This window comes from Bos mutus, chromosome 23, assembly GCF_027580195.1.
Source record: "Bos mutus isolate GX-2022 chromosome 23, NWIPB_WYAK_1.1, whole genome shotgun sequence".
In the NCBI taxonomy this organism is placed as follows: Eukaryota; Metazoa; Chordata; class Mammalia; order Artiodactyla; family Bovidae; genus Bos; species Bos mutus.
Window position 1 is genome coordinate 24,972,125 of NC_091639.1, and position 13,289 is coordinate 24,985,413.

The window sequence follows — 13,289 nt, forward strand, 5'->3', positions numbered from 1 at the left end:
AATTTTTAAGCTTGTCAATTGTGGATGATGGTTACAACTTTTATTAAATTACTACTCTGAGTAAATAAAGAGGAAGTTGATACAAAAAAAAAAAAAAAAAAAAACAAGAGCTTCTCTGATGGCTCAGATGGTTAACAATCTGCCTTCTCAGTCAGACACAACTGAGTGATTAACACGGTCAACACACCCTGATATAAAATTCTTCAGGCAGAGGCTTACAGAGGGCACTGTTCTTGCTTTCTGCATCTACACCGGGACCATTAAGGGAAGTGGAAGTGAAAGTCACTCAGTCATGTCCGACTCTTTGTGACCTCATGGAATTCTCCAGGCCAGAACACTGGAGTGGGTAGCCTTTCCCTTCTCCAGGGAATCTTCCCAACCCAAGTATTAAACCTAGGTCTCCCACATGGCAGGCAGATTCTTTACAAGTTGAACCACAAGGGAAGCCAGTGAGTGGTGATTTGAGAGGGCAGGATCTCTCCAACACCCACAATGATTCTGAGTATTGAGGACAGAAAAAAGTGGCAAATGACAAATCAGGAGTAAGATGATGTTGACACTAGTTAATCCTAAGAGGAAGCATGGGGGACAGAGAGGGTCCAGAAAACATTTTACAGCCATGGAAAAATCGTGGACAATTAGACAACCTTATTCTACTTAACGGAGACACCTGAGGCTAGGTTTTTCCTTGGTTGAACAATTCCAACGACAGTGACACTGAGATTAGATGCAGTGTTAGTTAAACTAGTTACTCAGTTGTGTCTGACTCTTTGTGACCCCATGGACTGTATGTAGTCCACGAGGCACCTCTGTCCATGGATTCTCCAGAGAATACTGGAGTGGGTTGCCATTCCTTTCTCCAGGGGATCTTCCTGATCCAGGGACTGAACCTGGGTCTCCCTCACTGGCAAGCAGATTTTTTACCATCTGAGCCACACAGAAGCATAACCGATGAATAATTACACAAATTAACCAAAGTTTCCCTAGCCTTGATATACTTTCTTTAAAGGTGATTATTAAGTTCCCAAGTTGTGAAATTTGAAAATCAACCCCAGTCCAGGGCTCTGTTGAGGGAGGGATGAAGAGCTATTTAGGGTGATGTTCCAAGCCTTCCCCGTGGGGATGGGAGTCTCTGGTCTGGAGCACAGCCCCTGCCAATGACTTCGGGTAGACAACTTCACAAGCCCTAAACTGCTACTGGGATGTCTGCCCAGGCTACACACTGGATCTGTTTCTGCGTGTACACCTCGGTACATGACCTTACTTGTGAAATGACTTAATGACTCATCAGACTTCTTGCAGTTTCCTCAGGACCACCACAGGACATACCCATTCCCATGCTACATCCTGTCCCTTCCTTTCCTCCTGCCCTTTCAGAGGACAGACTGCTCATCAGTTATGACAATCCAGGCCAGTCAGCACCCCCGCCCAGTCAGGCTGGAGCCTGAGACCCTGCTCCCTGTCAGTCAAAGCTCAACCTAGGGATCACATTTAGCAAATGGCCCTCTTCTCATCCCTGATCTGGGCAGCCATGGCCAAAAGATGGTGAAGAAGAGAGGGAACGATGGGTACTCAGGAGAAGCCAGGCCCTGTGTGTGTGGGATGACTTCTTCTGACTTCCGCCAAAGCCAAGAGTCTGACCTGATAGAAATTAAGGAAAAAGAAAAAGAAATTATGTGGGGAATATTCAAAACTATGACCCAGTTTCTTTTAATGATCATTGCACGGTCTTGATAAGTAATTCTATTTGGAAGGTTTTTTACACTGAAAGATAAAATCCTTTCCTCATTAGATTGTTTTTAAAAACAACCACTTCCTGGGTCCTCACTCCTTGCCCTGGCACCTGCCTTGAGAAGCAGAGCATCACGTGGTTGGGTTCCCTTGGCTCCAAGCTGGTTTTGCCTTGTTTTGCTTCATGGGTTTTGAACACAAGCCCTAGGCTTGAGCCCAACCTGGCATGTACCCCAAGGGTACTGACAAAAGCTCAGCCTTGATGTCAGAACAATTTTCATTGTGTGGTAATCCCATTAAGTGCAACTTCATGCCTTTGTTGTAATTCCTTCCCTACAAGGCTCTCTTTGGGCTCAGCGCCTGCTATGCAAACTAGTAGGGTAACTGGGTGCCCAAGCAAGTGAGCCTCGGAGATCACAACGACCCCCTGAGAAACATTCGAGATCCTACCTCTTCTCCCCCCACACCTGTGAATCTTAGCTTCGGACAGAAAGAGAAGCGCAAGTGAAGGTCATTGACTCAGCCTGTCCCCAGAGACAGAGGGCAGGGCCTTGTGGGTCCCTGTCCTCTCCCCCAGGGGATGCTGATTGGAGATCCTGGTACCAACCTCGCTCTCCCGTTTCAGGAGTCTGGAATTTTGACAAATGAGAATGTCCCCTCTGGGTGGCTATGAATCTCCCCTATTGCAGTTAAAGCCTATTTATTTGTTTGGGCCTCAGCATACAGAGAATCAGAACCATCACATTATCCATTCCCAGAAAATTTTAATCATCCCAAACTGAAACTATATACCCATTAATAACTCCCCAGCTCCCCCGCCCCAGCCCTGGGGTATTATTAGAATTATTAATTATTAATAGAAATTAATAGTATTATTAATAGAAAACACTATTATGTTTTCTGTTTCCATGAGTTTTCCTATTCTAGGTGCCTCACTGCTGCTGCTGCTGCTGCTGAGTCACTTCAGTCATGTCCGACTCTGTGCTACCCCATAGACGGCAGCCCACCAGGCTCCCCCGTCCCTGGGATTCTCCAGGCAAGAACAATGGAGTGGGTTGCCATTTCCTTCTCCAATGCATGAAAGTGAAAAGTGAAAGTGAAGTTGCTCAGTTGTGTCCGACCCCCAGCGACCCCATGGACCGCAGCCTATCAGGCTCCTCCGTCCATGGGATTTTCCAGGCAAGAGTACTGGAGTGGGTTGTCGTGGAGTGTGTAACAGAACAAGACCCTGTAGGGACTTCCCTGGACAGACACCCTCTCCCCCAGGTTCTCTGCTTGATTCCTATCTGAAGTAACTAACTAATAGTTTCTGATGCATTTTTTCCTGAGTTGTTTTACAGATGCTAAAACCTTCACCAAATGGAAGACGTTAACTACTTATGACCATGAGCCCTTAATCCTGAGACTTACTGGAGGCTGAGGGTTGATAATGTTAATCTCTGTGACACAACCCTATATCTTACCATTAGTCAATCCGAAAATTGTACACGAGTTGATCACACACCTTGGGACTCTCCTTTCTCACCTGGCCTTTAAAAATGCCTCACTTTAGGATCTACTTCCTTGACCAGGAATCGAACCCTGGTGCCCTGCATTGGGAGCAGAGTCTTAACCACTGAGAGGCAGTGTGCTGCAGCTAAGACCCAGCACAGCCAAATAAATTTTTTTTAAAAAGCCTCCTTGAAACCCATTGGGGAGTTCAGGCCTTTGGAGCATGAGTTATCCTAGACTCCTCTGGTGCCTTAAAATAAGCACTGCACTTTTCTTCCCCACAACCCAGTGTCAGTAGATTGGCTTTACTGCTCAAAAGCCAACAGATCCAAGTTTGGTTCAGTAACAGGTGGAATCATATATTATTTGTCCTTTTGGGTCTCTTTCACTTTGCATAATGTTTCCAAAGTTCATCCATGTTGCAACATGTGTCAGAATGTCATTCTTTTTCAAAGCTGTCTTGTTTTCTTTCCTGTTCTTTTGCAGGGCTGGGAGAGGGGGGTTGTTTTTATTATTTATTTGTGTTTGGCCGCACAGTGCCACATATGGGATCTTAGTTTCCCCAGCCAAGGATCAAACCCATGCCTCCTTCATTGGGAGCACGGGGTCTTAACCACTGGACTATCAGGGAAAATTCTGTCTTGTTTGTTTTTAACAAAGGTGAACTTCCCTCCTGCTGTGTGACCCCCAGAGGCACTTGACACAGGACGCACAGCTGTGTTTCAGGACCCATGGAGCTGACACAGACCCTGGGTTGCAGGACCCTGTGCACACAGCCATCCATGTCAAAGAAGCCAGCTAGGATCCTGTTCTTCCTGGATTTTCTAACTACAGCCCTTTTCCCCTTCACAATTAGTTCTCAGATTTACGTTACCTCTCTCTGCAGTGTGTCCTTTATGCCTCATATTTAACTGTGGTAAAAGCATTATCCGATCAAAAAGGGATTTCAAGATCAGAAATAGGTACGGATGTATCAGGGATCAAGGGTCCCTCAGGGCCCAACTATACTGCCTCGAGGTTAGAGATTGCTCCAGACAAAGGTCATGAGAAAAAAGAACACCTACCAGGCGTTTTCTGCAGACCAGGCTGTCTTCCAGGAGATCTATATCCATTAACGATTTTATCCTTTCAGCAACCTTCCAAGAGACATATGATCATTTGCATCTGCCCAGGTGAGGAAATTCAGGCCCTGAGAAGCCCAAGGACCAAGATTCCCAGACCTGGGACTGGGTTGAGGGTGAGAAGCCAGGCTTGCTCCTGCCAGGGCCAAGACACTTTTTCTTCCAACGTTAACAACAGATGACATAAAACACAAGCACAAACACATTGTAAAACAGATCCAGATACTGTTGGGGAGCGATTATCCCATCTCATTTCTCAGCATGGTCTCTGATAGCATTGAGTCCAGGCCTGCAGGGACCTCCTTGCTTGGCTCAGCCTCTGGTGAGGGAATTCTAACAAGCAGGTCCTCCAGACCTGTGGCCCAGGTTGGGAATGAAGCTGTGGCAAGCCCCTGTGTCCTTGTCTTTTGAAGTAAAATGCTGAGCCAAGAGTTAATGATTGGGAAATGGGAAGAGGTAGAAACAAAGAATAGCTATTAGACTAGGGAACTGGTAACAGTTTGGACTATCATTCTGCCACATAGCAGAATCCCCAAACTCACAGCTCCCTGAAAGATTAGATAAAGGCCTGACACACGTTCCTAAATTGTTTTTTCAGGAAGCAGACCCCTCCAGGTGAAAACTGCTGACCACAAGAATGTAGACCCAAAACTGGTTGAAATCAGAAAACTGATGATGCTTGAAACTTTACCTTGTGGCCAATCAATCCAAGAATTATCCATGAGCTGATTACTCCCTGATCCTTGAACACTATAAAACTCACTTCCCCCTCCAAGGTGGGTCACACAGTCTTAAGGGTGTTAGCTAACTGTGGCCCCCTTTGCCTGGCAAAGCAATAAAAGCTACTCTTTTCTATTTCACCCAAAACTCTGACTCTGCATCTCTTTTTGGCACTGGTGAACAGAGGCCGAATTTCAGCAGCAGGAAAAGGGGACTGATTCGTTTTCCTAGTAGTGGTCATGGTGTTACTGTTATGTGTCAAGTTCCTATTGCTCACCCCACAACAGATCAATAAATCGAGAGATGAGGTGTTGGGGCAAGGAACAGGGACTTTATTTGGAAAGCCAGCAGACCAGAAGATGGTGAACTATTTTCCCAAAGAACCATCTTATCTGAGTTAGAATGCAGGGTTCTTTTATACTAAAGGGGGATGGGAGTGTGGCTGGTGATTACAAACTCCTTGGTGCTGACCAGACCCCAAGAGGGAGGTAAAAGCCTTTGTTCTTGCAGCTGTCTATGTAGGTCTGGTCACAGTGTTCCCATAAATCTCCAAGGAGACAAATGTTGTTCTCTGTTCTATAAAATTTTATCTCTGTGAATGGAAAATCATCATACTTTAAAGGTCAGATCCTTGAGAATGGGCTATCCTGCGTACTTCATGTTACAGGCAACATTCTTTTATAGACGGTGCAGAACCAGCATGACTAAGCACAGGCTATAGAACACAAGGGTTAGAGCTAAAGGAATAGAGCCCACCTGGAGTCAGATTTTGTGGAGTCCCATACTGAGGTCATAGGTGCAAGGCCTTGTACCAAGATGCAGAGCCCACAGATGCAGAGCCCAGAACCAAAGTCATCTTCAGAACTGACTGAACCCCATTGTAACCAATGCCAAAATCCTCCCTGACCATCACCAGCAGGTTTCCTGACCCCAAATTAGATAAAAATACCCACCCTGGTATTCACCCCATAGCACCCTAACCAATCTTATAACGCCACCCTTCTAGCTTCCCTGGGCTTCCTTGGTGGCTCAGATGGTAAAGAATCTGCTTGCAATGAAGGAGACCCAGATTTGATCCCTGGGTGGGGAAGATCCCCTGGAGAAGGGCATGGCTACCCACTCCAGTATTCTTGCCTAGGAAATTCCATGGACAGAAGAGCCTGGCAAGCTACAGTTAGTGGGGTCACAAAGAGTTGGACATGAATGAGCAACTAACATGGGCTTCCCAGGTGGCACTAGTGATAAAGAACCCACCTGCCAATGCAGGAGATGTAATCCCTGGGTTGGGAAGATCCCCTGGAGGAGGACATGGCAACCCACTGAAGTATTCTTGCCTGGAGAATCCTAAGGACAGAGGAGCCTGGCAGGCTACAGTCCATGGGGTTGCAAAGACTCAGACACGATTGAAGGGACTTACCACACATGTACATAACCCATACATCAGGTTTCCCTGTCTCCATTGCATTTGCAGTGCTTTCGTTATCTCTGCTTCTTGCTCTCAATAAACTCACTCCCTTCTCAAATACTGCATCTGGAAATTCTTTTCCAACCTGCGCTCAGACTACCACAACAAATTGGTCATCTGTTGTTCCTTCTTGGTGAGTGTCAAACCAAAGGACACAATCAAGCGAAAGCCCGGGAGAAAGAAGAATTTATTACTTGCACCATCTCCCAGTAAGAAGAACACTGGAACACTAGGGATCTTTCCCAAAGCAGTGTGTCCCTGAACTGCAGTATTATGGATGTTTTAAGCTAAGCGTGCATACATGTTCATGAAGGGGCTTGAGCAGAAGATCATTCAGCATAGGATTGGGCAGAGGTTGCCAGAGACCAGGCTTTAGTTGATAGAAGTCATGAGGGTCAGAAAATATCAACATCAGGACTTCGCGATGTTGGGAATAGTTAAGACCGTTATTAGTTAAGACGGGTTAAGTTAAGATGGGTCCAATAGTTAAGATTCCACACTGCCAAGGCAAAGGGTATTGGTTCAATCCCTGGTTGGGGAGCTAAGATCACATGCCCTGCAGCATAGCCACACACACAAAAGTCACCATCATCATTTCTTAGGTTCCAACCAGTCTGGGCTCTCAGCAGGTAGTTATTATACCATCTTCCACCTGGGTGGAGGGCCTTAGTTCTTGCAGAACTATAAGAAATGTATCAAAGTATAATATTTTATCCCTTAAGAAGGAACTGGGACTATGTCTTATCGTTGAATTATTGTTTCTTGTCTGCTGTTCCTTTGTTTCTGCATTTACTTCCCCTAAGATTATTAATCACGGAAACCTGTTCAAGGGTAATCATTGTGGCTAAGCTTGGACCACAAAATGGTTTCGGCCCAAGATAGCATCTCTTATGTCAAGAAGAACATGTTTGGCTCTCTTTTCTGGGAATGCTCCCCTCCTTATCTGCTTAAAATAACAATTGTGGGAGTCCTCAGGGGGAGATTATGTGGCTTGTTCTCCTTTAGGGTATCCCCAGTTCCTGCCTGGTAAACAGAGGTCAGCTTCTGGCTAGATTTCTATTTACTTGAGACAGTAGCCTTTTCAGAGGATATGGGGGCAATTGGCTTACCTCACTTATCCCCACTTTGTGTTTTCTCTTGAATTCTCTTTCCATTGCCTCTGCTATTTACAATGACACAATAATCATAATAACTAGTGTCTTTGAGTGCCTGCTGTGTTTCTAGCTCTGTTCTAGACAGTTTCCACTTCTTAACAACTGTCTTAGAAGGTAGGTCCCAGAGAAGTTAAAGTAATTTTCTGCAGTCATAGGGCAAATAAGAGGTTGAAAACAATCTTGATCTGCCTAGCCCAGGAATGCTTGTTGTCAATCTCAGTAGCAGAGGAGGCGCAAGGATTGGGAAGTACCTGCATTGTCATCAGACTGTGAGTAACAAGGAACCAGTCCAGTGAATGGGGGTGTGGAGAATGCCCCCCAAGTTCCGCTTCAAGCTGGATCACCTATTCACAGAGCTGTAATGTACACCTAGAAGTAGCTGCTCTTTCCCAATAGTCTAAATGCCTTTGTTGTCCCTTTACAATTGCAAAAGAATCTGATAATCTAGTTTAATTGGACTGTTTTTCCTTTTAGGTCTTTGTGGTTGAATTTACAAGTACAATTTAGCTGCATTTATTATTTCCAGAAGGCGTCATAGAGAATGGCTTTAGGTACTCAGGTGTGAAAGAAGCAGACAGAAGAGTCAGGGTTTGGAAGGAATGCTGGAGTTCAGTGAAGCGGATGATACCTCCAGGGACATATTTGCCAAAAGGGAGGGCCAGCCCCAGTCTCTCCTGGGAAATGGAATTACAAAGCCTTTTTCACATGAAAGATTATCTGAACAGTTTCCAAAATCATCTTCTGTTTAATCAGGGCATCCACATTAAGAAAAGTAAGAAGATACCCTTGCAGCGTCTGGTTTGTCTATAAACTCTAAAGACAGATGCTTATTCATACAAATGAAATAAATTTAACAAAAATTAAAAATTGGACAAGTGTGTGAATGCAATGGTGAATTCAGGCTAGTGACCCTTCATAAATTTCAGTTTTTCTCTCCTTCCAAACCTGGAAGGGGTAGAGAACTGAAGATGACATTTGCCTCCAAGTTGGCCAAATATGAGGTATGAGGGCAAAAAACAACAGAGACTCATTATCCACAGCAGCCTCATGGCTGGTCCTGGGCAGGGAAGCCTCTCTGCTCCCAAATGACCTCCTGGACCTCCTGCAGGAGGGTCGGCCCCACAGTTCAGTCCTGCTCCCTGTAACTCAAAAAGAATTAAGCATTGAAAAGTGGGATTGTGGGAAAGGGGTCCCTTTACTTTAGAGGCAGAAACATGAAATGAGTTCTCTGCATCTTTTAACACAGGTATCTGTGGGAACATAAATGTTCTGCCCCACTAGGCCACAAGTGCTCAGTTTGACCACTGCAGAAATCGCTGACAGAAAAGAGAGCACATCCCTGGCTCAACAATCCTGGCCGAATGGTGCTGTGTGTGTCTATTGCCAAAAGTGAATGATTGAGACCAACAGCCTGACTGTAATTGTGGCAGAACACAGCAGATGGGTCTGAAGCACCGATTCTTGAGACTTCAGCCATGGGCCCCCACTGCCTCCTGCTCATCGCAGTATGAATGACTCCATCTGCAGAGTGCTCTGAACTACCCACATGGTTCACGTATATCACTGAAGTGCAGCCCTGGGCCAGCAGCGTGGGCAGCTCCTGGGAGCTGAAATGTAAAGTCTCAAGCCCAGCCCCAGACCTGCTGAATTTAACCTGCGTCTTAACAAGATCCCACATATCTATGTGCCCACTGACATTTTAGACACGGCCTTGTATTCTTACTCATCTTTGCAAACAAACACACTCTTGGCTCCCCAAGAATGGGTCATAGAATGTGACCCTCAGCAGGTTTGAGAATGTTTTATCTCCTTTCACCCCCTACCTGTTGTCTATACCATATAGGAGCCATATAAACATGTATCACACATATAAACATTTGCTTATTGAGGACAATTTCAAGACTGCCTCTGAGTCAAACTAACCAGACACAAAAGATACTCAGGAATAGGGTTGCAGATTTAGCCAATAAAAATCCAAAATGGCCAGTTTAATTTGCATTTCAGATTAGCAATGAATAGTTTTTTAGGCACAAGTAGGTCCCAAATGTTGCCCGTGTCCTGTGCCTTATCTACTCAGGAGTCGAAGTCCCAGGCTGCCCTGTCCACCTCCCCAATCTGTCTCTGCCTGTTTTGTGTCTGAGACCCTCTCTTGCTCCCAGTGGTGGTGGCCTTGGTACAAGTTTCAAACCCCAGTTCATGGTCTGCTTCCTTTCTTCCGTGAGGGTGAGAGGCACGTGGAAACTCTAGCACAGACTTCAGCATCAGAAAGACCAGGGATCTGGCTCTGCCAGCTGGATGACAAGCACATTTTATCTTCCTGAGTCTCTATCTCCTTGGCTGTAGAATGAGGGCCTTGGTCCTCTCAATGCCATGGAGATAGTGCCTGGAACAGAATGCCTCCACCGCCCCATCTCCCTGGCAGCCTTGGTTTCTTTTGATAACTGTTGTCCTTGGGTCCATACCCTTCTCCAGTTTCAACTCCAAAACAGGATGTGAACAGCACTTAGGATACAAACCAACGCCGCCTCCACGTAGCATCTGCTACTGGTCTGCCTTGGTTCTGATTTAGGCAGTTCCTAAGTTGCAAATTTAGGTTGAGATTCTTCTTCTGTTTTTTTTTTTTTTTTTTTTAGGTTGAGATTCTTTATTCAAGTTGCTTCCCAGGTAAAATGTTAAGGACATAGTTGTAATTTTTCAACTATGGCAACGTTTTGTTTAAGAAGAAATCATATTTAACTACCACCAATCAATAAATTTTCGTGTCAGTGGCCTAAACTGCATTTCTAACTAACACATATTTGGGGCAATCCACACATTCCACAAGAAGCATGTCCTTTTTTCCCTCTTCTATTTCCACCTGCTTTTTCTGTTCTTTTTAACCACGATCGCTGGTACCACTGGAGGTCAGCAAAGGCAAGAAGGCCCATTCTCTTCAGATGGGCAACTTGGTGAGAGGAAATTGAACTTTTCTGCAGTATTTTTTCCCAAATTGATGTATATATATATATTTAATCTTTATTTTTACTAGATATATTATGCAAGTTGTATATATATTTAGTAATATCTGAATAATCAAAAAGGTAAAGAATACCAGTTTTATGAAGTGTGTCGCTTCTGCAGTTTAATTTGATTTTATAAAGTCAAACCAGTAGCAAGGCCAGTCCCTGCCCTTAATGTTGCAGATGCAGCTTAGGGGTCTGGGTTCCAATTAAGGAAACAATTTTTCAAGACAATAAGAAAGAAGAGCTTGGATTAAAATATCAAATCTACTTGCTTTTCCTCAGTCAAGATTTTGACCTTGGTTTTTGTTTTCCAGCTTGCCCAATTTCTCAACACAGACATCTTGACCTACAGGTTTGTATTCCACTCTGGGTCAGCTTGTTCCATTTACGCTTGTAGGCCTCTTTTATCCTCTGTGACCTCTTTTGTCCTCTGCATAGTTCCAAGCACTTTGTCCCAAGGAGGGAGGGGTGTCCTGCCAGGGGTCCAAATCTGGTGTGGTTCTTCTCAACCTAACAGCATTGGCGTCTGGCTTTAACAGAGACACCAATTTGATGACTGGAGAGATTCAAATTGTTTATTTCCACAGTAGAGCCGTGTAGCAGAAGGGAGAGATATTGAAATAGACGTTCTTTCTAGACTACTTTATTGAAATGAATTTGGAATTTCTAACCCTTGTTGTAAAACGAAAAAACTGGTTGCTCTTTACATACTGGGCAGAAGCCAGCCGACTGTTTGCTGTCTTGGTCCGTGTCTCTAAGGGGGAGAAGTCCCCCTCCTGGGAATGCCACAGCTTTCCTTCTCCAATGACTGGACAGAAATACACATTCTTGGCTCCCCATACCTGAGTCAGCTGAAAAAGAACCTCTGCTCAAGGAGGCCCAACAATCTGTGCTTTTATAGTCCTTGGGGAATTCTTTCACAACCACAGGTGGAGGAGCACTGCTCGGAGGAATGCCCCAAGGGTGGACTTGCCTTCGATTGCATTTCTGATAGCCTTGTCTTTGCCTTGGCTCTGCCCCTCTTTTTGTGAAATTCACCTGGAAAGTCTCTCCCAGCATTTCAAACACCCCCACCCCATCACCCTCTCTCCAACACTACCGCTTGAGCCCTGGAGGCAGAAACTTTTGCCATTAAGGTGCTACTTGTACATATAGCTCCCCTCTATCCACACAAAATGCAGACATGCGATGATGATGATGGGCAATTTTGAGTAATTATATGCCAAGCATTTTACACATATTATCTTTTGAAGCCTCGCAGTAATCTTACTGATGAAGGATTAGGTTCAGAGATGGTAAGCCACTTTCCAAGTTTCCTTAGTGATTGAGACAATTTTTTGCCTAGAACTCAAAGCCCCACACTTCTTCATGTACAGTTACCATAACTGGTGAGCTACAAGGACATGCTAAGCTAATACAAAGCAATGCAAAGCCAAGCTAAAGCCTGCGCCCAGGATTGGGTGGGAATGGGTCCCGTGCTAATATGCGTTCTGCCCAGCACTAATGCACTCAGTATATGGTGTGCTGTCCTGAAAAGCTGTGCGAGGCTCCACGACACAGGGCGATGCTGGACTGTGCAGATCTGCGCCAAGGTACAGTGAATGCTGCTTCTGTTAACGGAGGAGAGTTTGAGGACGACTCCTCCCTTGGGCCTCAGTTCTTGGTAAGGATGCAAAGAAGAAGAATCTAAGGTCTTACCTACTGCAAGAAAGTTTACTGACAATACTGAAAGAAAGAACAGAGAGAACACCTCAAGAGAAAAGTGGGCCACACCAAGAGAGACGATGGTCCTGGAGGGCTTAGGTACAGAGTTTTTAAGGCAAGGTCATTTGCATAATCCAGGGGTCATTGACTGACAGTCTTCATTGATAGTTGCAGGTTGTAAAACAAGGTGCTCTACTGTGCATGTCCTGCCCATAATTCAGTCTGTTATAATTAGATGTATGTGTTCATGGAATATCTATGAGCAGTTAATGAGTCCCATGGCCACCAAAGGTTACTTTATTACATGATAATGTGAGGTGTGTGCATGTACAGGAGTAGGGAAATTTCTGCCTGTTGGCTGGTGGGGGATTTTTCTGGCCCCTTGACTATTTTGGAGTACTGTGGGGTAGGGGGCATGTTAGAGGGCGGGGCTGGTAAATTGCTTGGTGGGATTAGGCAGCCATTGGACGTTTAGCTGAAGGGGCCGCCTCTCCTTGCTCTCCTCACTAAAATGACATACATACTGACCTCCCCCCTTACCTCTTCAGAGCAGTTTGTCAGAGATCTCTGATAGACTGTCTCCTGGACTCTGGTTTTCATTTTGCCCCAGATAAAACTTAACTCAACAGCTCTCACGTCATGCAATTTTTTCACTTGACGTGTCTCTCCCTTCTTTTCTGTTTGTAGAGAAAGTTCCCTTTTGCTTCATGTCTGTTCTCCTGATTTTAATTAATTTATAAAGAAATGATAGTATGCTAAAATTCCAGGACATTCTAAAAGAAAATTAATTTACTCACAATCTGCACCCCAATACACATTAGTTTTCTTGTTCTGCTCCTTCGTGTCTTTGCTTCTGTACGTGTATTTGCAACCATAGTGTAGAAATAATTGAGTATTTTGA

General features: G+C 44.9%; 1 long non-coding RNA gene across 2 annotated transcripts in view; it reads right to left on the reverse strand.

Moving 5' to 3' along the window:
* Positions 1-215: 215 nt before the first annotated feature.
* LOC138985109 (uncharacterized) overlaps positions 216-13,289 on the reverse strand; it is a 32,651-nt gene continuing 19,577 nt past the window's right edge. For both annotated transcript variants that reach the window (XR_011462375.1, XR_011462374.1), the window contains exons 3-4: positions 4,287-4,358; positions 216-1,641 (exon numbers count right to left, since the gene is read on the reverse strand). This is a non-coding gene — a long non-coding RNA (uncharacterized lncRNA). The remainder of the gene's footprint in view (positions 1,642-4,286; positions 4,359-13,289) is intronic.